This window comes from Schistocerca americana, chromosome 3 (genome assembly GCF_021461395.2).
Source record: "Schistocerca americana isolate TAMUIC-IGC-003095 chromosome 3, iqSchAmer2.1, whole genome shotgun sequence".
In the NCBI taxonomy this organism is placed as follows: Eukaryota; Metazoa; Arthropoda; class Insecta; order Orthoptera; family Acrididae; genus Schistocerca; species Schistocerca americana.
The window spans coordinates 202,059,399-202,086,809 of record NC_060121.1 but is presented as its reverse complement, the minus strand read 5'-3'; positions in this window follow the sequence as shown (position 1 = coordinate 202,086,809).

Below are 27,411 nucleotides of genomic sequence, written 5' to 3'. Positions count from 1 at the left end.
AGAATAATGTTCATCAGAAGTCTTAATTGAAAAAAAAGAGTCAATTATTGGCCTAGCATTAACATAATACATTGAGTTATACAACTTATTGGCACTCATTGGCCAGGTACTAAAACATGAAAAGTCATCATTGAAAACAGGAGCTAATTAATGGCATAATTAATAACATAATTCATTTAGTGACATTAATTATTGGCACTCAGTGGCCAGTTATAGAACATGAAAAATCATCATTGAAAACAGGAGCTAATTAATGGCATAAATAATAACATAATTCATTTAGTGACATTAATTATTGGCACTCAGTGGCCAGCAAGTATTGAATAGTATAAAGCATTGTTCATCATTCAGTATTATTCAGATCATTAAGAAGTCATTATTAAAAATCAGTTAATTACAGTTTTAGCATTAATAATCATGGGCATTATAAGTAGTCTCATTACAATAAACAGTGGCAGTTATTAGCCAGTTACAAAGCATTATTAGATTTTTTTTTGTATCATTAAGAAGTCATTACTGAAGTGACATACTATTCAGAGCTGATCAGCATTACTCAGAACTCTCTTAAACTGGTATCATTATTTGCGACTGGTAATACATTTTTTGTTAGCAATGCATTGCTTAGGGTAATTATAGGGGAAAGCAAGAAGAAAAAATTTGTTTCTAGTTTGCTGGTATAAATGAAAATGTGTAACGTCATCTGTCATAACTCAGCTGTGGCAAGATTATGAAACAAGTAGAGTATATGTAATCACCTTCATAGATTTAATGAACAACTGCTTATAGCACATTAGTCTCATAAATAATTTCTCCTGCTAAAAATGTATAAAAATGGATTATTAAGCTGAAAAGAGAAATGCATTTTATGCTGAAAAGTAGTGAACTTCGAATTAACAGGTAGTGGAATGTGTATAAAAAATGTGTTCCATAGCTGTCCTTCCCAAAACCTTCAGTCATTATACTATGAAATATAACACCTGCTGTCAAAACGAACTGCAACAAATACTTAAATAACTATATAGCATAAATATAACTTCAACATTATCCTCATCTGCAAAGAAAACTTCATTATCCATATCGTCATAACTCCACTATCATCATCACCTGTAAAGAAAAACTTCATTATTCATAGTAGCATATCCTTCATCATTACTCTTCATCAGCATTCATTATCATCTGCAAAAATCACTTCATTATTCATTACACAACTATTCCTTATCTCTAGCATATTTCGTCACTTAAAACTAAGATGTGTAGTTCTGTCTGACAGCTTGCATCAATCACCTTGTATTCTGAAAGAAAAAATTAGTTAAGACTGCTATTCTACGATGTGTATAGTATATTCTTGTTAATGCTTGTTAATCCTGATCCATTTACTCTTCCTCACAAAGTTATTGCATCGTCTTTCGATCATTCCGTAGGTGAAGTTCCCATTTCCGTGTAATTTATTTCCTTTACACGTTATTTTTTTCTGAAAATGATGAACAGAGACTAATATCGTGCATTTACATCATATACTCACTAAATAATGACTGGTTTAAGGTAACATAATTAAGCCTACAGCATAACATGACAGAAAACGTAATACGTTGAAGACATTGACAGTGTTCAAATGCAAAAATGTACACAGAATATCACAATGCAGCAGCAAAAAATGTAAAACAGTCACGATCTTGAGATGTCATAAGGCAAAAAACGTCAAAGTCGACTGGTGTTTGCTATGTCTTCACCATTTCATAATGCATACGAACAAAACATGAAATAATCGTATATATATAAGAAAGAAAAAATGTGATGTTCGTTGCGTTCAGCTTGTATGTAGTGTAGTTAATAGAGGCGATAATTAAAGCCTTTAATGGAGAAAAAATGTAATGAAATTAACATGTCATTAGATAACATTGCATAATTAGTCATGAAATACGTAAGTGTCTCTGAAAAAAATGTGCACAGTCTGATATATAACGACAAGAAAAGCGACCTGCTAACCTTACCTTGCCGGGCACTTGCCAAGAAAAAAATACGATAATCATCAGTAATTAGTCATGTGAATATAATTGCATAAGTGGTCATAAAGATTAGTAAATGGCATCATAGCATGTTACATCATAAAGTGGTTTCATTCAATAAACGGTTTAATGTTTGAGATATGGTGATTGCCTTTCGATTTTCTGGTTCTCAAAGTTTCGACGTGTACAACATTGGGGTGAGGGATGCTGCGAATCCGATATGGACCTGCGTATAGACGTTCAAATTTACTGCACTTACCCTTTTATTCTGCTGGGTAAATAGTGTGTACGTACTAATATCTTCTGTCCAACGTGAAAGTCTCGGCGTGTACAAACCTGTTTTTGCTGTCTTCTCCGGCGCTCTGCAGCACGTTTGATGTTGTTCAGTGCAATGTTAATTATTTCATGGTGTCGTAGGCGACGAGTTGTAGGGAAGTTTACTAATTCTGTGATTTTGTTAGGTGGTTCAACATTTTTCAGTATAACAGACGGACATAGCATAGTGGACTCATTTGGAATGGAATTAATTACATCTTGGAATGAGAATATGTGTCTGTCCCAATCAATATGTCTTTTGTGGCAGTATATTCTACACAGTTTACCAATGTCTTTCATTAATCGTTCACAGGGGTTCGAAGAAGCATGGTACTTGGATATATAAATCGGAGAAATGTTTCTAGCTCGTAACATACGTGTCCATATAGCAGAACGAAATTGTGATCCATTGTCAGAAATTACTTTCAACACATGCCCTACATGAAATAGAAAATGTTTTACAAATGCTTTCGAAACAGTTCTAGCAGTCGCTCTGCGTAACGGAGTGAAAGTAACAAATTTTGAAGTGAGCTCAACAGCGGCAAATATGTAGCAAAAACCTCTGTTAGTTCTCGGAATCGGACCAAAAATGTCTACAGCGCCCATGTGTCTTAATTTAACAGGTACAATTGGATGTAATGGAGGAATATGTGAAGTGGTGTCTGACTTAGCTTTCTGGCAAATTTTACATGACGCTAAAACTCGTCGTATACGTTTCTCCATGTTGGTAAAATAACAGTTCTGTCTCAGTATAAGAAAACATTTTCTTGCTCCGTAGTGTGCGTAACTTAAATGAGTGTATCAGATTAATTTGTTAACTAGTTCGTCAGGAATGCATAATAACCAATTGTTGCTGTCAGGATGAGAGCGGCGAAACAGAATGTCATTGCGTACAGTGTAATGATTTCTAATCGTAACATTATTCTTATCTTGCCAGAGGTGTTTAATTTCTTTCCACACGTTGTCTTTATTTTGCTCTTGTGCTATGTCCTGTAATGAAGACGAAATAAAATTTTCAAATGCAACTTGTTGAATGCACATAACGCTGAAATTTGCTTTGCAGAACTTGGTTGCGACGTCTTGCTGATTGTTGCTGAGACAACGGGATAGTGCGTCTGCTATAACATTTTGTGTGCCGGGAATGTGAACTATTGTAAAATTAAATTCCTGTAAATAAAGTTTCCATCTGCTTAATCTGTCGTGAGTGAATTTAGCCGAAAGTAAAAATTGTATCGCTCTGTGATCTGTGTAAACGGTGGTATGTCTGCCATAAAGAAAATGCCGAAATCTCGTAAAAGCCCATACAACACATATTGTTTCCAGTTCTGTAACAGAATAATTTCGTTCAGCAGGTGACAGAATGCGGCTTGCAAATGCGATGTTTTTAATTACTGTAGAGCCATCTTCTTCAATTTCCTGGAAAATGTGTACGCCTAAAGCGGTGTTAGAACTGTCGGTGGCAATGGAAAAATTTCTGGTAAGATCTGGGTGCGATAAGAGTGGAGCATTCAACAAAGCATGTTTCAGGTTTACGAATTCAGAATGTGCTTGCTTATCCCAAGACCAAATACTATTTTTACCTGTTAATTGGCATAATCTAGGTGTGTCTAAAGCAGAATGATGAGTAAATTTACGAAAAAAGTTAATTAAGCCCAAAAAACTGCGTAATTGTTTCTTCGTCGTAGGAACAGTAATGTCACGTAGAGCTTGAAGTTTCTCCGGATCTGGCGCAATGCCTTCTGCTGAAATTATGTGTCCAAGAAATTTTATAGATGTTTTACCAAAATGCGATTTACTGAGATTAACTGTGAGTCCTTGTGCACGAAAAGTTTGCAACAGATGTTCAAGAATCATATTCTGTTCAGACCAGTTAGCTTCTGCGATAAGAATGTCGTCTACGTACGTCGTAATTCTGTCCTTAAGTTCTGTCGGAAGTATAGTGTTCAAACCGCGAATAAAAGCTTCAGAAGAAATAGTTAATCCGAACGGTAATTTACAAAACTGATAACAGTCGCCAAAACAGAGAAAAGCTGTATATTTTCTGCAATTCGGATGAAGTTGAATTTGCCAAAATCCTGATTTCAAATCTAATGTGGAATAAATAGCTGTACCGTGAAATTTCTGTAGAAGTTCCTCTAATGTCTGTGGTCGATCTGTTTCATTAATAATTATGTCATTGATGTGACGTGAATCAAGTACAAGGCGAAGTGACCCATCTTTTTTCTTAACAATATCTAGCGGGTTTATGTACGGACTAACTGCTGGCTCTATAATTCCTTGGTCGAGCATATCCTGCAATTCTTTTTTAACCTGTTCTCGGTGGATATATGGAATGGGATAATGCTTTGCTTTAAATGTATCGTGCTGTTTGACTTGAAATTCATACATAAATCCGGACATAGTACCAGGAATGTTGTCGAAAACTGGAGCTTGCTGTAAAAGAATTTTGTGTAATTGCGTTCGTTCGCCGTCTGTATTTGCACTGCTTTGTTTAACTTTATCTGAAATCATCTGCATAACGTCGTAGTCAGCTTCGTCTGGAGTATTATAGTTATGCACATACGTATCTGTAAACAATGTGGAATTGCAGTCTATGTTACGTGTTGCGGAAATGACCTCTGTGCGATTAATTGTTTGTTCTTCCGCAGATAAGGAATGCTGAAATTCTAAAGCCAATCGCACGTTTTCGTCCTTCAACATTAAATAAGAATTTTGAAAATCAACCACTGCGTCGTGTTGTACGAGAAAATTAGTACCTAAAATAACGTCTGTTGTCAATAAAGGAACAATCCAAAAATTTGAGTGAAAAGTATGACCTCCAATACAAAATGATAAATGCGTCTGTAATTTAACGTCTACTCCTTTACTCGATACTGCTCCTTTCACTTTTGTTTTGCCTAAAGGTAATGTCGGATAGGTATTCTCTTTGTTACACTCGTTAAAAGTTTCTTCATTTATTACTGATACAGGTGATCCGGAATCAACTACTGCTGAAAATTTCGATGAACCAATTTTAATTTCGATGACAGGATGTGAAATAGTTTTCTGAGAAAATGATCTTTCCTGCAAGAGAGTGTCTCTGATGTCGTCATAAGTAATAACATTTTCGTGAACAACATTTTGCGTGTCAAAGTTAGTGCTTGTATTACTGGAAGATGCGGCTTGTACAGTATCTAGTCAGATTCTATCTGACGTGTTATTATTATCAGGAGGATGTTGTGGCATTTCTACTATTTGAACAGTTCTATTACTTCTTCCAGACGTATTACGTTCTGGATGGTACCTACTGTCGGGTTCATTCATGAGAATATGTTCTTGCGGATGATTTTGCTGTTGGTAAGACCGACTGTTATTATATGTACGCTGATAACTGTGCTCATCGTTTTTACGTCTGTCATGAAAGTCATTCCTATACGGTGCATTGCGATAGGAATTGAAATACTGTCTTCTCTGTACATAGTTGTTTCCTTGCTGCCGTGCGTTACTATTTGTTGGATCTGGGACTATACGTGCACGCGGCGGAACATTAAAGCCTGGTTGACCTTGTGCAATACATTGTTGGTTAGGTATGCTAACCGGCTGGTTTTGATGTTGTTGTTGTGAAACACCTCTATTGTTATTAAAGTGTGGTTCCTGTTGCTGAAAATTTTGACCATATTGATAATTAGAATTTTGTCTGTTATTAAAGCTTTGGGAGTTGTCGTTCCTAAAGCGTCTGTTACTTTTACTATTAAAATTACGTGACTGATTGTAATTACTGTAGGTTTGTTGGCCTTCGTTATTATATGAAAAATTTTTGTTTACAAAAGAATAATCAGACTGTTGTACTTCCAAGAGCTGTAACAGATCTCTGAATGCTGAAATATTTTCCTTTTGTTGACCCGTTAGAAGTGACACTCTTAATGACCGTGGTAATTTAGAAATTTATTCGTTAAAGCTCTGGATTATAGACTGACAACTGCTCATAATGCTGCGTGTTTAGAACCTTTACAGGGTCACGATGTCTTGTCTTCTCGCAAGTCACTGGAGTTGGCAGGTTTACCTAAGGAGATTTATGTGCCTTTTTGGCCTGCATTTTGTACAACGTTTACATTGCTTTTGAACGAAGTGTTGAAAGAAGGATTGGTGCTCGACTAGTTTAAAGTTGGAAAAGTTGTTCTAGTTCCTAATATTTCTGGTCAGGCAGCAACTGAAAAACGTCGCCCGATTACCTTGCTAAATTTTGGTTATAACATTGAGGGGACAGGGGAGAGATGAATAATCAGATGTCTACATTGCTGGTTTTTTTTTACTGATCATCAGTATGTAATTCCTGGTGGTACTACTCAGGCCTTTGTAGCAGGATGTCGAGATATCATATCGGTGGCCACTGTTGCTTCTGTTCCTGGTGCTCTGGTAGTTTTGGATTTTGGCAAGTGTTTGTTCAGATCAAAAAAATGGTTCAAATGGCTCTGAGCACTATGGGACTTAACATCTATGGTCATCAGTCCCCTAGAACGTAGAACTACTTAAACCTAACTAACCTAAGGACAGCACACAACACCCAGCCATCACGAGGCAGAGAAAATCCCTGACTCCGCCGGGAATCGAACCTGGGAACCCGGGCGTGGGAAGCGAGAACGCTACCGCACGACCACGAGATGCGGGCTGTTCAGATCAGGCACGGCTTCCTGTAGCAGATAGATGGAAGCCGTTGTGTTCACAACCGACGCGCGCCGACTCTTGTACAATTTGTTTATGCGTACACCCACTACTACCATCCGAATGGATTGTCCTCAGGGATCTCCGTGTTCAATGTCTTTGTTTGTTGCATCATTCCAGTTCCTTCTTCGAAGAATCGACGCTCAGATAAAAGGATGGACACTCTTCGGCGAGACAATTTCGGTGCCAGCATACACGGATAATGTGATGGTGTTAATTCGCTCTCCCGCTCAGATTTTGTCTTCAATATGGTGCCCACAACAACAAAGGCAAATGTCGATTGATGAAATTATGCGGTTTTCATAATGATCTCATTTCGTTGGCTTCTGTGGTCTATAAATATAATAATAATTATAATGGCGTGTGACGATGGCCTCCCGTCGGGTAGACCGCTCGTCTGATGCTAGTCTTTCGATTTGACGCCATTTCGGCGACTTGCGCGTCGATGGGGATGAAATGATGATGATTAGGACAACACAACAGCCAGTCCCTAAGCGGATAAAATCTTCGACCAAGTCGGGAATCGAACCCGGACCCTTAATATTGACAGCCTGTCGCGCTGAACACTCAGCTATCGGGGGCGGACGTCGATAAATATAAAGTGATAATTGTCCGTTCACCACTCCAAGCGGCAACACTGAATTGGAAATGGTGAAAGAACGGAATTCCCTTAACGAGCCTCAGGAAGTTTGGCTTCTGGATACTTACGTCTTTTGCGATGCATATTACATCTTTCAGATCTTTCCCCTTCCTGCGATGAAGGCTAGGAAGCTAAAGCAGATGATAAGTCGTTTATTATGGAAGTATCACATTCTTCGATTGCGATACGAGGTGGTTGCGATTGCGCATTGCTCGGGGGTTTGGGACTTTCAGATATGTGAAGGAAAACATTTGTTTTATTTGTTCGACGCACTATGGTGACTATCTCTGACTCTGTCCACGCATCCGCGTCTTGTTATTTTACTGTCTGCGGCCAGGCAGTCTGAATCCGCCTGTCGATTTTTGTCGAGTGAATTTCCAGTTAAAACTTGTCGTGAATTTTATACTGCTGAAACATGAAGAATGACAATTAATGGATATCCCATTTCTAAGAAACATGATGGAGAAATTTGTCAATGTAATGTAAGACGCAGCCTATTATTGTTCCTTTTGTCGACGCACTCCTTGATACGCCCATGACTACCATAAGTCCCAGTGTTCTGAAGTGTGTATTGACTAAGCCCTTTTATTTTTTTATATCATTTTACGCCACAACCACATGATGTCACACAGCCATGGATCAGCCAGTTATGTTCTTCGGATAAAACGGAAATGCTGCACGTGGTAATGTACCATTCCCGTTTCGTGGTCAGCAACAGAGTATTGTTGACAATTCGACGGGTACTTGATGTCAAAGATTCCAGCGCTTCCATTTAATCTCAAGAAGATCACTGGCTGACTGAAAGTGGATACGGTATTGCGATATGTGATCGTGCAGTTGAAAATTAAAAAAAAAGTATGGAACAAAAGCAATCGTCCGCAGCTCGTGGTCGTGCGGTAGCGTTCTCGCTTCCCGCGCCCGGGTACCCGGGTTCGATTCCCGGCGGGGTCAGGGATTTTCTCTGCCTCGTGATGACTGAGTGTTGTGTGCTGTCCTTAGGTTAGTTAGGTTTAAGTAGTTCTAAGTTCTAGGGGACTGATGACCATAGATGTTAACTCCCATAGTGCTCAGAGCCTTTGAACCATTTGAGCCAAAAGCAATCAATCACTTACTCTTCATGTATGGTACTTCATTTCTTCCAAGGCATGTATTGTCTCCAACGGAAACGATAGTGAAGATCATTTGCTCATCTGTTACATCACTTATCCTCGTGGAATGGCCACGCTGTTTGAGGCGCCATGTCACGGACTGCGCGGACCCTCCGGTCGGAGTTTCGAGTCGTCCCTCGGGCATAGGTGTGTGTGGTGTTCTTAGCACAAGTTAGTTCAAGTAGTGTGTAAGTCTAGGGACCGATGCCCTCAGCAGTTTGGTGCTTTAGGAATTCATACACATTTGAACATTTGACCTCACTTATTTATAAACGTGACGTGAAATGTAAAATAAAGAAAACATTATCAATGTTTTTCATCGTAATTAGCTTTTCTTCGGTTATTTTTGCAATTAAATTGAAGTTCGCTTGCCCAGAACATTTGTATGTCATTAAGGAAAAGCTATGGATACTGGCTTTCAGCTGAATATCAAAATAATTCCATATGTAATAATAAATTAACATTACGACAGTAAACGTGAAAACACTACACACAATGGTAATAAAAGGGTGTGAACTCTGAACATTTGGCTGTAGGAACGGCAATGTTAATCAGCCAATCACTACAGCAAGCCATCGTTTATGCTCGGGAGTGGTGAGACATATCATGTTTCACAAACTGCAGTGCCGTCATATCGTACAATTTATCCCTCGTTATCTCGTAAACAATATATCCTACGATGTACTTCGAAGGAATTCTTTTAATTTAAATGACAATGACGCACGACACAGGCTGGACATGGACTTCTCTGCTTAATCTGTGCAAATGATTTGACTAATACACATCGACCCACAGCCATGACGTACTTTAGCGGCACAGTTACTACATCATCTACGCTCGGCGATACGTTTGATTTGTAACGGCACTGAGGAGCTTTCCGGCTACACGTTATATGACAATCATCACGTGCTTCTTTCATGCGTTATTTCTTTTAAGTAGGTTTCAGGGTCTTCTAGACGAGCACAGTTAATGCAGAATAATTTAAAATTTTGAAATACTTGGAACTATTTAGCACGTATTGATGTTATTAGAAACAGCAAGTTAAATTTTTTTGCAATAGGTTTTCAGAAATGCTTCCTGAAATTAAGGTACCACGTAACCTCGGAGCAGGTTGTTGACCACATCGGCAGTCAGTAAGCCTCAGTCAGCGAGAAAGACAAGAGATACATGTCACGTAGGCTTAGATGTCCATGTAGCGTACGGGTGCACAATGGTCCAAGCGGCCGGTGGTCGACACAGTGGAGTTGATCAACAATGCTTGGCCCCAGTGTCGACAGAGCCAGTTTACCTTGGATTAACTGACCATAGTTGCTGATGTTGGTGCCGGAACAACGCCAAATTTTTACCACATTTGTATGACAGGATGGCTGACATACGAGACCTATTTGTTGCGCATAGTATGTTTGTAACTAGAAAAAATACGTACGTTGCGTATGTATTACATTTGGAAAGATGGAAAAATTCTCCTAGTTGAAAATGCTCATTCTCTGTCATGAAGCTTAATCTGCTATGAACCTTAGGTGTAATAAGTACATATAGGCAATTACAAGTTACAGAAAAAATGTGTGGCATGCTTTGTAAACTTAAGGAAATATGTATCAAAACCCTGAAAATTTCTGCTTGCGAAAAACTACAAAAGAAGATCTGGGTCATGTTAAATAGTGCAATCGTGAACAGTCTTCAACCTGCTGCATTTCTTCATCTTTACGCTTCCTCTTGCACTCATTTTATGACTTCATCTTCTTCCAAGTATGTATATTAATGACATTTATATCCACGCAGTTAAAAAGATAACTGTTACATTCCTCTTTCTACCATGAGATTACTAGGGAAGTAATTGAATTTTACGTGAATGAATATAAACTTGCTTATAAGAAACAAAATCTGCCTGGCAATAGAGTTACATTCTTAATTCATCATTATGTTAAATTCTGGCGGATATTGCCATGTAATTTCATAATTATTGAAGCACCTACATCTATAAAATTAGTGGCGAAATGTAAACAAAGTGCTGGCAGGGACTGCAGGAAACTGAAAAAAAGTACAAGGAAGACATAAACATCTATTACAAACAATATCACGGTTAATATAAAAATTATAACTGTCAGGATGCAGGTCATGTTGAAGATTATTCCCCAACGAATTGATACATATATTTCTCTCAACGTAAGTACTGGTTTCTTTGTAAATTGATTACCCTGAATTTCTTGACGTTCGGGGTAGTTAGCAGTTTTTGCTCACCAAAGAATACAGTATCTACACTCACAAAAGCACATAGGCAACCGACTTTTAGTAGGACATAAACAAAAAGCTTCATCAAAGCAAAATTAAACAGAAGAAAATATGATCATTTACACAAGTTAGAACCCAACAGTGTTACCAAAATCGAAGCGGTTTGCAAAATGCTGATGATTTTCTATATTTCAAATAAAGGATAATGGGTATCACTAAATTTAAAATTCATTATAGAGTTGTCATTTTTCGTTCTAAACAGATTAAAGTACATATCTACGTAAACACTACATAATGGAACAAAATCACAAAAAAAAAATTCAGTCATTCGGAAGTATATAGTGTCAATGAACGTATCTCGTTAGTTGAGTACATGAACTGTCACTACAACCTTTACAGAATTACTGTAAGCATTTGCCACAGAAAGTTCCACACATACTCGTCTCAGGTAACAGTTAAATTTTCACCTGTATCCACAGGCTACTCTGCAAATCACTCTTAAGTGCTTGGCGGAGGGTTCATCGAACCACCTTCACAATAATTCTCTGTTATTCCACTCTCGAACACTTAAATTTTTCCGTAAGAGATCTTATTTCCCTTATTTTATTGTGGTTATCCAGCTTTCCTTTATTTTATTACGATGATGATTTCTCCCTATGTAGGTCGGCCTGAACAAAATACTTTTGCTTTCGCAGGAGAAAGTTTGTGATTGATATTTCATGAGAAGATCCCGCAACAACGAAGAATGCCTCTGTTTTAATAATGTTCATACTAAATCTGTTTAATGTCAATGACACTCTCAATAATATAAAACGTGCTGTCCATTTGTGAACATTCTCGATACACTCCGTTAATCTTATCTGGAAAGAATTCCACTCCGCACAACAATACACAAGAGGAAGTACAGGCGAAGTGCAAGCAATGTCTTTATTAGATCTGTTACATTTTCTAAGTGCTCCGTCAATAAAACGCTGTCTATGTCTCGCCTTCCTCATAACATTTGGTCCGCAGATCGTGGTCGAACGGTAGCGTTCTGCTTCCCACTCCCGGGTTCCGGGGTTCGACTCCCGGCGGGGTCAGGGATTTTCTCTGCCTCGTGATGACTGGGTGTTGTGTGACGTCCTTAGGTTAGTTAGGTTTAAGTAGTTCTAAGTTCTAGGGAACTGATGACCATAGATGTTAAGTCCCATAGTGCTCAGAGCCATTTGAACCATTTTTTTCATAACATTTTCTACATGTTCTTTCCAAATTAAGTTATTCGTAATTGTAATTCTTAGGTATTTAGTTAAATACGGCGCTTAGATTTGATTGCTTTATCGAGTAATCGAAGTTTAACGGATAGTGCTTAGTACCCACATGGGTGACCTCATACTTTTATTATTTAGGGTCAATTGCCAATTTTTGCACCTCACAGATATTTAAATAGATTTGCATTCGGTTTTGATCGTCTGATGACTTCATTAGACGATAAATGATAGCATCTTCTGCAAAAAAAAAAAAAAAAAAATCAAAGCCGGCTGCTCAGAGTGTCTCGATTATATAGATAAGGAACAAAAAACGGCCTGTAACACTACCTTGGGGAAAGCCAGAAATCTGTTTTACTCGATGACTTTTCGTCAGGTACTACGAACTGTGACCTCTCTGACAAGTATAAAAAATCCAGTCGCATATTTCAGACGATATTCCATAAGCACGCAGTTTGGTTACAAGCTGCCTGTGAGGTACGGCGTCAAAATGCTACTGGAAATCTAGAAATAGGGAATCAATTTGAAATCCTTTACTTATAGCACTCAACACTTCGTGTGAGTAGAGAGCCAGTTGTGTTTCACAAGATCGATGTTTTCTGAATCCGTGTTGACTATGAGTCAAGACCTTTCTCTTCGAGGTAATTCAGAATGTTCGAAACAATATATTTTCCAAAATCCTATTCGCGTGCATCTTCAAATAAATGGTTCAAATGGCTCTGAGCACTATGCGACTTAACTTCTGAGGTCATCAGTCGCCTAGAACTTAGAACTAATTAAACCTAACTAACCTAAGGACATCACACACATCCACGCCCGAGGCAGGATTCGAACCGGCGACCGCAGCGGTCACTCGGTTCCAGACTGTAGAGCCTAGAACCACACGGCCACTCCGGCCGGCGTGCATCTTCAATCTGAGATTCTTTATATCGAAAAGCAATATATTTTATGACTGTACATTACCTATGGGTGATGACAAAGCACAGCCTATTTAGGGTAACGCAAAACCCCAATGGCACAAGTAGAGGAATCTGCAGCCTAAAAGGTCGCAGAACCATCTGAGCCCCTGATTCAGACCCTCCTCTTGCCTGTGTACCAGATCCGCAATCGATCCTGTTGACTGAGCTACAAATAGTGAGCTCTTTTATCAGACAGTACGAAATTCTGCCTTCAGTTTCAGGGGTTTTCTTTAGTTTACCTAGATTTTGATGCCAATAATGGTATCTTCTTCAGAACAAAAATTTAATTATTTTGAAGGCCAGACGTTGGCCATGTCACAGAATAAAATTGATACAGAATGAAGACGCGTAATCATAAGATTATGTCTGTCATTACTAACTGAAGGCTGAATTTTTTTTATTGTCTGAACAGTTTACGGTTGCTGAAAGCGCAGCATTATGTTAAAGCTCTGTTTTCATCTCGCAGATAAGACCGGCAGCCCTTTCCACTTCTAATTTTTGCTCGAAACAAGAGGAAGTCTCTTCTGATCCAAAGCAGTAACCGGGACTCGTGGATCGTGCTGGACATCTGTTGAGTACCCACAGCCAGGAAACATTGATTCCCGACCATTCACTGCTGACTCAAGCTGTGTAACCGAAGGTAGCACAGCCTGAAGCTGAGAGCAAAGGGTCACCAATTCAGCTCGCGTCTGTAAACAGCAAGCGCAGTTCTGTCTGATCCATCCCATACTTTTTGTCAATGAAATGACAAAATGCTTATCACCGTCTGAACATTACATAGAGCTTCAAACATCATAGCAGAACGTTTCTTGCAGGAAAAGTAAAGGTCATGCTCCTTCATGGCCACAGTCTCTACAGCAAACCCGATTTCAGTCTGCCAACTTTGGACCACAATGGGTCAACCAGTTGTCTCCATAACACAGAGCACGAGAATTTTTAGGCATCTTCGCGAGTATTCCTGTGAAGATCTTATAAACCATCACTTCCTTTCGAGGAGACATTACATTGGGGTTGATGGCAGTGGTAGACAACGACTAGCTACACCCTCGCATGCGTTAGCTCGAGCAAGCACATATGCAAGCACATAGAGAACAGATACCCACACTTCATATCACTGTGCCACATCACCTCTTAGCATTTGGGAGCCTCGCGTCTCACCAGAAGTCGAGATTCGACCACCCAAGGCAACGGATATTTCGAGATATGACAACCCTCGCTCTAGTCTGTGGATAGCTCGAGACACAATCCCCTGTTGTTGTTGTTGTTGTTGTTGTTGTGGTCTTCAGTCCTGAGACTAGTCTGATGCAGCTCTCCATGCTACTCACCCTGTGCAAGCTTCTTCATCTCCCAGTACCTACTGCAACCTACATCCTTCTGAATCTCCTTAGTGTATTCATCTCGTGGTCTCCCTCTACGAATTTTACCCTCCACGCTGCCCTCCAATTCTAAACTGGTGATCCCTTGATGCCTCAGAACATGTCCTACCTACCGATCCCTTCTTCTGGTCAAGTTGTGCCACAAACTTCTCTTCTCCCCAATCCTATTCTATACTTCCTCATTAGTTATGTGATCTACCCATCTAATCTTCAGCATTCTTCTGTAGCACCACATTTCGTAAGCTTCTATTCTCTTCTTGTCCACACTATTTATCGTCCATATTTCACTTGCATACATGGCTACACTCCATAAAAATACTTTCAGAAACGACTTCCTGACACTTAAATCTATACTCGGTGTTAACAAATTTCTCTTCTTCAAAAACGCATTCCTTGCCATTGTCAGTCTACATTTTATATCCTCTCTACTTCGACCATCATCAGTTATTTTGCTCCCCAAATAGCAAAACTCCTTTACTACTTTAAGTGTCTCATTTCCTAATCTAATTCCCTCAGAATCACCCGACTGAATTCGACTACATTCCATTATCCTCGTTTTGCTTTTGCTCATGTTCATCTTATATCCTCCTTTCAAGACGCTATCCATTCCATTCAACTGCTCTTCCAAGACCTTTGCTGTCTCTGACAGAATTACAACGTCATCGGCGAACCTCAAATTTTTTATTTCTTCTCCATGGATTTTAATACCTACTCCGAAATTTTCTTTTGTTTCCTTTACTGCTTGCTCAATATGCAGATTGAATAATATCGGGGAGAGGCTACAACCCTGTCTTACTCCCTTCCCAACAACTGCTTCCCTTTCATGTCCCTCGACTCTTATAATTGCCATCTGGTTTCTGTACAAATTGTAAATAGCCTTTCGCTCCCTGTATTTTACCCCTGCCACCTTTAGAATTTGATATAGAGTATTCCAGTCAACATTGTCAAAAGCTTTCTCTAAATCTACAAATGCTACAAACGTAGGTTTGCCTTTCCTTAATCTTCCTTCTAAGATAAGTCGTAAGGTCACTATTGCCTCACGTGTTCCAGTATTTCTACGGAATCCAAACTGATCTTCCCCGAGATCGGCTTCTAATAGTTTTTCCATTCGTCTGTAAAGAATTCGCGTTAGTATTTTGCAGCTGTGTCTTATTAAACTGATTGTTCGGTAATTTTCACGTCTGTCAACACCTGCTCTCTTTGGGATTGGAATTATTGTATTCTTCTTGAAGTCCGAGGGTATTTCGCCTGTTTCATACATCTTTCTCACCAGATGGTAGAGTTTTGTCAGGACTGGCTCTCCCAAGGCCGTCAGTAGTTCCAATGGAATGTTGTCTACTCCGGGGGCCTAGTTTAGACTCAGGTCTTTCAGTGCTCTGTCAAACTCTTCACGCAATATCGTATCTCCCATTTCATCTGCATCCTCTTCCACATTCATAATATTGTCCTCAAGTACATCGCCCTTGTATAGACCCTCTATATACTGCTTCCACCTTTCTGCTTTCCCTTCTTTGCTTACAACTGGGTTTCCATCTGAGCTCTTGATGTTCATACAAGTGGTTCTCTTATCTCCAAAGGTCTCTTTAATTTTCCTGTAGGCAGTATGTATCTTACCCCTAGTGAGATAAGCCTCTACATCCTTACATTTGTCCTCTAGCCAACCCTGCTTAGCCATTTTGCACTTCCTGTCGATCTCATTTTTGAGACGTTTGTATTTTTTTGTATATTTTGCCTGTTTCATGTACTGCATTTTTATATTTTCTCCTTTCATCAATTAAATTCAATATTTCTTCTGTTAGCCAAGGATTTCTACTAGCCCTCGTCTTTTTACCTACTTGATCCTCTGCTGCCTTCACTACTTCATCCCTCAAAGCTACCTATTCTTCTTCTACTGTATTTCTTTCCACCATTCCTGTCAATTGTTCCCTTATGCTCTCCCTGAAACTCTGTACAACCTCTGCTTGTTTCAGTTTACCCAGGTCCCATCTCCTTAAGTTCCCATCTTTATGCAGTTTCTTCAGTTTTAATCTACAGGTCATAACCAATAAATTGTGGTCAGAGTCCACAACTGCCCCAGGAAATGTCTTACAATTTTAAAACCTGGTTCCTAAATCTCTTTCTTACCATTATATAATGTATCTGATACCTTTTAGTATCTCTTGGGTTCTCCCAGGTATGCAACCTTCTTTCATGATTCTTAAACCAAGTGTTAGCTACGATTAAGTTGTGCTCTGTGCAAAATTCTACCAGGCGGCTTCCTCTTTCATTTTTTAGCCCCAATCCATATTCACTTACTAAGTTTCCTTCTCTCCCTTTTCCTACTACCGAATTCCAGTCACCCATGGCTATTAAATTTTCGTCATCCTTCACTATCTGAATAATTTCTTTTATTTCATCATACATTTCTTCAATTTCTTCATCATCTGCAGAGGTAGTTGGCATATAAACTTGTACTACTGTAGTAGGTTTGGGCTTCGTATCTATCTTGGCAACAATAATGCGTTCACTACGCTGTTTGTCACCATCCCCTATGAATGCGATTAATGTGTCCAGATACGACCAACTTCGTCTGAGGGAGGATCGAGATGCGACCATTCTCGCTTGTCTGGCAGATACGTTCACTCTCGTCATGGGCCGTGGATGTTGGCTTTCAGCAAGTGACATTTTAATCAGCAGGCAAAGTGCAGGGTTATAAAAGTACCTCTTGAGATTGAGACGATGTGTATGTGGAAACATAATTTTAGCTAATCTCCCACATACCAGTACGTGACTGTGGGGATGGTATCTTGGTCATCTCTAATTTACAAGATTCGCAAACATCGAGCAATCCTCTACCAACAAATTTGCCACATCCAGATTGACAAGTCGACCCCCTGAAGATATGTTGTAAGGTCATTATTGGAAGAATTTGCTAAAACCGTAATCCATGCAAGATACTGAGGACAGACACATACCAATGGAGAGAAAACGTATCCCAGTTGTTCACCTACATTTCAGGTGCCCAATAAGGCACTATTTCTAATTGTACAAACGTCAATAAATGTCTGCAATTCATTGAGGTTTGCGGCGCTGCTGCTGAAGAATTTGTAAGGACTGTTCACTTTGGAAATATGTTCACTGGTTTTCCTAGTTACAAACCCGAATTACAATTGCGTACTGAAAAGTAATGTTTCCGAAATTTTTATGTGAAACCTCCTACGTGGAGTACAAAAGGCGGTGTGGCTACAGATGTCGATATTTATATACACTCCTGGAAATTGAAATAAGAACACCGTGAATTCATTGTCCCAGGAAGGGGAAACTTTATTGACACATTCCTGGGGTCAGATACATCACATGATCACACTGACAGAACCACAGGCACATAGACACAGGCAACAGAGCATGCACAATGTCGGCACTAGTACAGTGTATATCCACCTTTCGCAGCAATGCAGGCTGCTATTCTCCCATGGAGACGATCGTAGAGATGCTGGATGTAGTCCTGTGGAACGGCTTGCCATGCCATTTCCACCTGGATCCTCAGTTGGACCAGCGTTCGTGCTGGACGTGCAGACCGCGTGAGACGACGCTTCATTCATTCCCAAACATGCTCAATGGGGGACAGATCCGGAGATCTTGCTGGACAGGGTAGTTGACTTACACCTTCTAGAGCACGTTGGGTGGCACGGGATACATGCGGACGTGCATTGTCCTGTTGGAACAGCAAGTACCCTTGCCGGTCTAGGAATGGTAGAACGATGGGTTCGATGACGGTTTGGATGTACCGTGCACTATTCAGTGTCCCCTCGACGATCACCAGTGGTGTACGACCAGTGTAGGAGATCGCTCCCCACACCATGATGCCGGGTGTTGGCCCTGTGTGCCTCGGTCGTATGCAGTCCTGATTGTGGCGCTCACCTGCACGGCGCCAAACACGCATACGAGCATCATTGGCACCAAGGCAGAAGCGACTCTCATCGCTGAAGACGACACGTCTCCATTCGTCCCTCCATTCACGCCTGTCGCGACACCACTGGAGGCGGGCTGCACGATGTTGGGGCGTGAGCGGAAGACGGCCTAACGGTGTGCGGGACCGTAGCCCAGCTTCATGGAGACGGTTGCGAATGGTCCTCGCCGATACCCCAGGAGCAACAGTGTCCCTAATTTGCTGGGAAGTGGCGGTGCGGTCCCCTACGGCACTGCGTAGGATCCTACGGTCTTGGCGTGCATCCGTGCGTCGCTGCGGTCCGGTCCCAGGTCGACGGGCACGTGCACCTTCCGCCGACCACTGGCGACAACATCGATGTACTGTGGAGACCTCACGCCCCTCGTGTTGAGCTATTCGGCGGTACGTCCACCCGGCCTCCCGCATGCCCACTATACGCCCTCGCTCAAAGTCCGTCAACTGCACATACGGTTCACGTCCACGCTGTCGCGGCATGCTACCAGTGTTAAAGACTGCGATGGAGCTCCGTATGCCACGGCAAACTGGCTGACACTGACGGCGGCGGTGCACAAATGCTGCGCAGCTAGCGCCATTCGACGGCCAACACCGCGGTTCCTGGTGTGTCCGCTGTGCCGTGCGTGTGATCATTGCTTGTACAGCCCTCTCGCAGTGTCCGGAGCAAGTATGGTGGGTCTGACACACCGGTGTCAATGTGTTCTTTTTTCCATTTCCAGGAGTGTATGTTGCCTTATGTACGTCTGTAGCTGAACTTGATCCATGTTGCTGCCGCTTGCTTATGGCCAATCACAGTTGGCTACAGATGTGTCTTCTTGGATTTCTGCCGCCAGTAATCTGCTGCGTGGCGCCGACACGGTATCTCGCCTTCAGACGAGAGTGATTAGACTGCCGTACTGTTTTTTGGTTGCCGCTTCCACTCCACAGCCACTTTCGCTGCATATTGCATCGTTTTAGCTCAGAAGGACGCGTCATCTTGATTCCTAACAACGTTATCTACTTGATAGTAGATCAGTGAAGGTATAAGATGTGACTTTATCATGGTGACGTATTGTTTTAGAACCTTGTATAGTTCCTGGGGAAACGATATAAAAATGTGATAAATTTTACATCGTCAAGATACGGCACTGATACTCTCGTTAACGTTTTATAAATGTAACAGACGCTATTAATTTTGTGTTAGCAGAAGAGCCAACATCGTGTTACGAGTGGAGGCCGAAATGCACGCGTTTTAGCTCACGCAGGCTGGCGTGAGGAGGGAAGAACTGTACTGGCGTGAGGTCTGGAACATGACAAGGAATGAGAATTCAGAAAGCGGACGTAATTAGTTTGATACTTAACTTTAATCCATTAATGATGAACGTCGCTCTTGACGGTACATGATTCACAATTTTATCTGTTCAGAATACATTCATAGCAGCTGAATGTGGCTCCTTGCTAGGTCGTAGCAAATGACGTAGCTGAAGGCTATGCTAAACTGTCGTCTCTGCAAATGAGAGCGTATGTAGACAGTGAACCATCGCTAGCAAAATCGGCTGTACAACTGGGGCGAGTGCTAGGGAGTCTCTCTAGACCAGCCGTGTGGCGGCGCTCGGTCTGCAATCACTGATAGTGGCGACACGCGGGTCCGACGTATACTAGCGGACCGCGGCCGATTTAAAGGCTACCACCTAGCAAGCGTGGTGTCTGGCGGTGACACCGCAATTAAAATTTTACAGCCTTATATTCATGTCTACATATTTACTCCTCAGCATAGTCACTCTCCCTACGAGAGATCATTTTGTTCATACGTTCACTGTAGAATACTTGAATTTGTTGACAAAGTCACAGCTACGCCTCTGCTTACATCGCTCTGTCCCAATCAATCTCAAGCCCTCTAAACTACACTTTAAATTACGGAAGCCCTTGAAAATCGAATAGGGTCAAGTTGGGAGTGTATGGAGGATATTCCACGCCATTGAACCCAGGGTGTCAGATCGTTACAGATGTCGCAGTACTCTTGTGTGGTCTGATACTGCCGTGTTGAAGGTAAGTCTGCTTCATGTGTGGACGAACACTTGGTATTTGTGGTTTCAGTTTTCAGAGGGATTGCAGTAGGTTGTTTCTCACGCACCCATGTAAGTACATTACGCTACAGTTCGGAGCCCTCTAGGGGCAGATGTTTGGAATTTTCATGGAAGCGGAAGTCGACTGAGTTATGTGCCTGATACGTAATAACTCTACGGATTTGGAGAACATATAACCGAGGCATTAATTTTCAGCACACTCTCGTAATGTGGTGCGACACTACTGAATGGATGATTTGTCTACACTTTCACACATGTCTGCCTCGGGGTACAACGACGTCACAGCGCATATGAGAAATGCAAGCTTTTGAGAGTTACTCTGCGTGTATTATTTTCCTGTATGTCTTGTAGCTTTGGAGCAGTCGTCTTCTGAAACCATAGAAGCAGTTACGACTAACAGAGTATTCTGTGCTCCAGATTACACAAAACCCATTGTCAAGCCAATTAAAGGGAATTCCTCAAGGAATATTACAAATTATGTTTTTGTTAAAGTTATTAACTGACTTTGTACCAAATTTTTAGAAAATCAATTCACATAATTTTGTATTGTGTGTAATACCCGAGTGTTCTTGACATAATTTATCAACGAAAAATAAGAAACAAGGCTGAAGATTCAAAGTTCTCTGATGTGTATGCTGATTAAAATTTAAAGTAGGAAAAAAACAGTAGATTAGAATTTAAACTAGCTCTGGAGGACTTAAAATCAAATAAAGCGGAAGTGATAACATTACATCCAATTTTCTCTAATCATTGCGAGGAATGGCAATGAAACAACAATGTTCAGTAGTACTTGTGAGACCGGTGACGTGCCATCAGATATTCTGAAAAATATCATCAACACAATTATCAAGATATAAATGACAGATACGTGCGGAAATTGTCGCATAATCAGATTAGTATTTCACGTATCCAAAGTGCTTAACAGAATAACATACAGGAGAACGGAAAAGAGAACTGAATATCCGTTAGATGACGATCAGTCTTGCTTCAGGAAAGATAAAGGCACCACAGACGCAGAGTTGACTTGTCAGTTGATAAAGGAGGCGACACTGAAGAAAAGTCAAAATATGGTCGTAGAATTTGTCGATCCAGAAAAAGCGTTTAACAATAAGAAATGCGGCGATTTGTTAGAAATGCTGAGAAAAACTGGAGTAATCCACGGGGAAATAAGAGTAGTATAAAAATATGTACCAGAAGCAAGAAAGTTTAAATTGTAAGACCAGGAACGAAGTCCTCGGATTAAAAATGGTGTAAGGCAGAGATGTCGGCTTTCCCTCCTGCTGCTCAATCCATTAATTGAAGAAGCACCGATGGAAATAAAAGAAAGATTAAAGACTGGGATTCTAATTCAGGATTAAAGGACATCAACGATAATATTAGCTGGGCACATAGCTATCCTCAGTGAAAGTGAAGAAGAATCACAGGAACCCTTGAATGAAATGAACGCTCTAACAATTACACAATTAGGACTGAGAGCAAACCAGGAAATGACAAAGGCAATAAGGATTAGCGAAATGAGAATATCGAGAAATTTAAGATCAAAATTGATTGTCGCGAAGTAGAGTAAGTTAAGAAATTCTGCTACCTTGCAAGCAAAATAACCCAACTCCGGACGAAGGAAGGTGGACATGAGAAGCGAACTAGTACTGGCAAAGAGGATATTCCTGGCGAAGAGAAGTCTACTAGTATTAAAAATAAATCTTAGTTTTTGGAGCACAGCATTGTGTGGTAGCGAAACATGGACCATAGGGAATCCACAGCAGAAGAGAATCGAAACTTTTGAGATGGGGTGCTGCCGAAGAATGTTGAAAATCAGGCGAATCGATAATGTGAGGAGTGAGGACGACGTCCGCACAATAGACGAAGAAAGGAACGCACGAAAACGCTGAGAGGAGGAAAGGAGGGTGCACAGAACAATTGGAAGAAGTTCTATTTAACTTCATACGCTTCGATCCATCGGACCACAAGGCTGAAGAGGTGCTTCCTTCAGTTGTTCAGTACTTTACTAAAACTCACGGAATGCAACATAAGCTGTCGAAGTTCGATTCGCTAAGTAACGAAACATCGGAGACAATTATTAAAAATTTTAAGGCAACTGCCTGTTCCATTAGATAAATTAATCGCTTTTTTGTGGAAACAATACCAATACCAACTTCGGAGGGCGACAAATTGTTGACGAAGTTACTGTTTCCAAAACTGAGAATACTGGACACGGAGTGCGATCCTCACGAAGCGCACAAGCTGTGTTACAACTCAACATTCCGTGGTCCACGGCTTGAAAAGTGCTGCGAACTATCGTGAAATGATATCTCTAGTACGTTTCCAGGCTGTCGTGGGTGGTGATGGTCGTCACATTTAGCAATGTTCGTAACCTGTAACGTAGCATGGTACGCAGTCAACAAATCATAGCCGTGCGTATGGGTATTGAAAAGTTTTCCTTTCGATGGTTTATTCGTGATTTCTCTTCCGCGCGTCACATTGACCTACGATCACTCATTTTGATGGGGCTGGTTCAAATTGCTCTGAGCACTATGGGACTTAACATCTCTGGTCATCAGTCCCCTAGAACTTAGAACTTAGAACTACTTAAACCTAACTAACCTAAGGACATCACACAACACCCAGCCATCACGAGGCAGAGAAAATCCCTGACCCCGCCGGGAATCGAACCCGGGAACCCGGGCGTGGGAAGCGAGAACGCTACCGCACGACCACGAGATGCGGGCTTTTCATGGGGGGCGGGGGGGCTCTCAAGTAGTGGAATTTTAATTATAATCACCCTGTACATCAGAGACTGGGGAAGGGGGGGGGGGCAACAAGACACAGCGGGCCCAAGGAAGGGACCCCTGGTGACTGCAGTGAAATCATCGCTGGCACAACATTCCCCTCCTTCCCTTCTGTATTCTGCATGTTATTCGTTAAATTATGTCGTAATTTAGTGAACTGAAATGAACTTTATGACGGTACATCATATTTGTTACAGTGCCTTGCATTTTATTTCTTAAATTATTTCATAATTTACTAAGGAGCACCTTGGCAACCAGCTACTTATAATATTTTTTTATCTTCTCATATATTCTCTCTCCATTTCACCATATTCAATCGATGAACTCTTTAACCACCGAAAATTAATCTGCCAACATTCTTTTGTACATTTTTTAATTTAATGTGATATGACAAATTTCATTATGTGATTGTGCATTTAATGGTGCCTTCCAGTTAATTCACGCCTCTTTGTATCTTAAATAGCAGCATCACTAAAGATACAGTAGTTTTTATGAGTCAGTTCTTGACCGTGCAGCAGGTGGCTTGTTTCCTACAGTAGCGGAATTTTGTGGAAGCGATACTCATCAGGCGTATTTTCTCTGGAGTTTCGGTAGATGTTTGCAAATTCTTTTGTTGCGTCTAACTGGAGGAAGCCCATAAAAATCATCCTCATCACGTCTTTCGCACGACGTTCAGTGTCGACCGAATGCATCAGATTGTGTCCTGTTAGAAACAAAATGATTTTTAAATTGAAATTTTGCGTGCACATTCGTCAGAGCGGTTCAAAACTGGTCTAGTATAAAATTCATTGTATCGATGTGTAACGCCACAGATAGTGATAAACGGAGAATAACGAGTTGGCACACTGAACTCGCATTCAGTAGGACGACGTTTCAACCCGCGTCCCGCCGTCTTTATTTAGGTTTTCCGTGATTTCTCTGTCGCTTCAAGCGAATGCCGCGATTGTTTATTTGAAACGGCACGGCTGCTTCCCTTCCGCATCCTTCCCTAATCCGATGGGGCTATGACGTCGCTGTCTCGTCCCTTTCCCACATCAAGCGACCAACCAGTAATGGGTAGGTACCCCAGTAGCGGCGGCACGCTGTGGCGGGCGATGGCTGCTACCGGCTTGAAGAAACATTGCTGTCTTTGCTAGAGTATTGCTTATTCATTGTTTTACTGTCCCTGTTAATACATAGGGATAAAACGAATAACTCAGTAGACTAAATGGGACCTCTCTACCGGATGATAGAATTCCACATTAGTTTGTAAAGACATATTCTCGCTTTCATTCGATGTTGGGCGGCGTATGAAAGATGTGATGAGCAAGATATCTTTGGGCTGACTCCCGCTGCATATTACAAAGTTCAGATGGCAAATATCTGCCGAAAGATCAGACAAAATGCTCCTGACGACGCTTATTGAGACGCCTGGTATTTACAGGACTCTTGAATGCTGTGTGAATAAGAAATTATGTTTTTGTTACCTGTATATAAATAAAGGACGAATAAGACATATTTATACACATCCTTACACCTTTGTTTATGGTTCAAATGGCTCTGAGCACTATGGGACTTAACTTCTGAGGTCATCAGTCCCCTAGAACTTAGAACTACTTAAACCTAACTAACCTAAGGACATCACACACATCCATGCCCGAGGCAGGATTCGAAGCTGTGACCGTAGCGATCGCGCAGTTCCAGAATGTAGCGCCTAGAACCGCTCGGCCACCCCGGCCGGCCACCTTTGTTTATACGATGTGTATTGCAGTGATTTATTAGGCTGTGTTTACTGTGATGTTACATACAACTTGTCGACCGCCATGACATCCCAAATTGTGTTACTGATTCTGTCTGAGAATACATGTAACTTGGTCAAAATGAGCTATCGTAATTGATACAAATGCATGCGGGTATTGTAATCAGATTTCTCATCTTTCACATAGATACACGACTACACATATGAGAAATGGGGCTGAATACTATCACGACCCTCTGAACAGGTAGCTCATGAATCTAGAATGTCGGTGCGTATAGCAACATGCATTACGTATTTCGTTTACTGTTGTTTTCAAACAGAAATTCTGCCAGACATTATTTACTGATTAACCAAAACACTACGTCCACCGCCCACCGCGATCCTAGATGCTGCCTAGTTGCATCTGGGAACGTGACGCAGTAAGAAAAGTGTGTAAACGCAGTAGATACGGGCGATGGATTACCCTATCGAAGATATGGGCAGAAAATGGGGAAACCCATTGCGATAGCCAACACTGACGAAGGGCAAATTGTTATTACTTTAAAGTCAGTACTGCCATTAGACTGTTGTTTATTTGCAGTGTTACATTTACACTTACACGTTCATGATTTCGGCTTCAGAGATCCATTACCAATTGTTTTAGGTATTATACAGTCCCTAAGATGGCATACTCTCGTATTTAAAATACACTATTAGACTCATTGTCTAATGGTCGATATTTCTGGTAAATCCAACAGCTTTGTCTCATCACTGAGTATACCTTCTAATAGTGTATTTTAAATACGAGAGTATGCCATCTTACGCACTGTATAACACTTAAAACACTTGATAAGGGCCGTTTGAAGCCGAAATCATGATCGTGTAAGTGTAAATGAAACACTGCAAAAAATAAGTCTAATAGCGGTACTGACTTTAAAGAAATATATTATGACTGTGACCCCGCATTATGAAAACAATTCTTAGACAATTATTAGTCACAGCCTGTACGCGAATATCTCGAAAATGGTGAACTGCTCGAATGTTCACGTGTTACGGTTATGAACTACAGAAATGGATAGAAGGACATGATTCGGCGTCCACGACTCTTCACAGAAATTGGGGCTGGGCGCTTGTCTGCTCTGTAATGTAGGATAGATGGTGATTTGTGATATCTCTGCCGAAAGAGCACAATGATGGCTCATACTGAAGTGTTTCGGAGCACATCGTCCATGGTACATTACTGAACATGGAAATCAGCAGGTGACCACTCCTATTTGTTCACCCAACGACATCGTCAGTTACGACGGCAGTGGGGACGGGACGATCGGGATCAGACTGTCGATCATTGGATATGTGTCGTCTATTCGGGAGAAACACATTTTAACTACACTAGGTCGATTATCGCCTCCACAAACTCCGTCATCGACGTAAACGGTGGCTCGAAACGTGCAGCGAGCCAGGGAGGCAGAAAGGTGGGAGCAGTATTCCTGCACTTGCATGGGTCCTGTCGTAGTAATCGAAGGCACGCTGACAGCTGAGAACCACCTGCATATCTTCATGCTTGATGTCTTCCCCGACAGCAATGTCATGTATAATCGTCCGTGTCTCGGAGCCAGAACGGTGTTGCAGTGGTCTCACGAGTGTTATAGTGAACTCAAGTTGATTCCAAGACGACCAAATTCGCTTGGACATGTAATGCATCATATCTCTACAAACCTACCAACAAACTGTTGGATTCCTGATACGAAAAATCAGTTATGAATTTCGCTCCAAAGACGGACAAATAAGTTAGTAAGCAAGTGGTCATAAGGTCTTGGCTCATCGGTTAAGTTACATGTAAGTGGGAAGTCCGAACGTACAGCACACCTAAGCTTACAATATCTTTCAAAGGCTGTATTGGATGATTCTTCACACTGAAATTACTATGGTAACGTTACTTAATAGAGTTATGAGACTCGTTGTCATAAAAATCAATATTAATTAATTCTGTAACTATTTTTCCTCCTTTTGCAGTTTGGTCGCTAAAATTACTTATTTAAAAATAATTGTGATCGTGAATCTGTCCATCTTAAATTATTTGTAAGAAATCGACAACTCACTGAAATATCAGCCGATTCCTAATCTTACGTCTTTATGTGTTTCCATAAAATCGTGTAAAAAGCGGTATCATTTTCCGAATTTATCTTAGTGAATAGAAATTTTTTTCAGCTGCTCTCCGTGTAAGTGCACTACATTTAAAAACGAAAGTCTTTTGGAAAAATCGACGTTTTGTCTATGG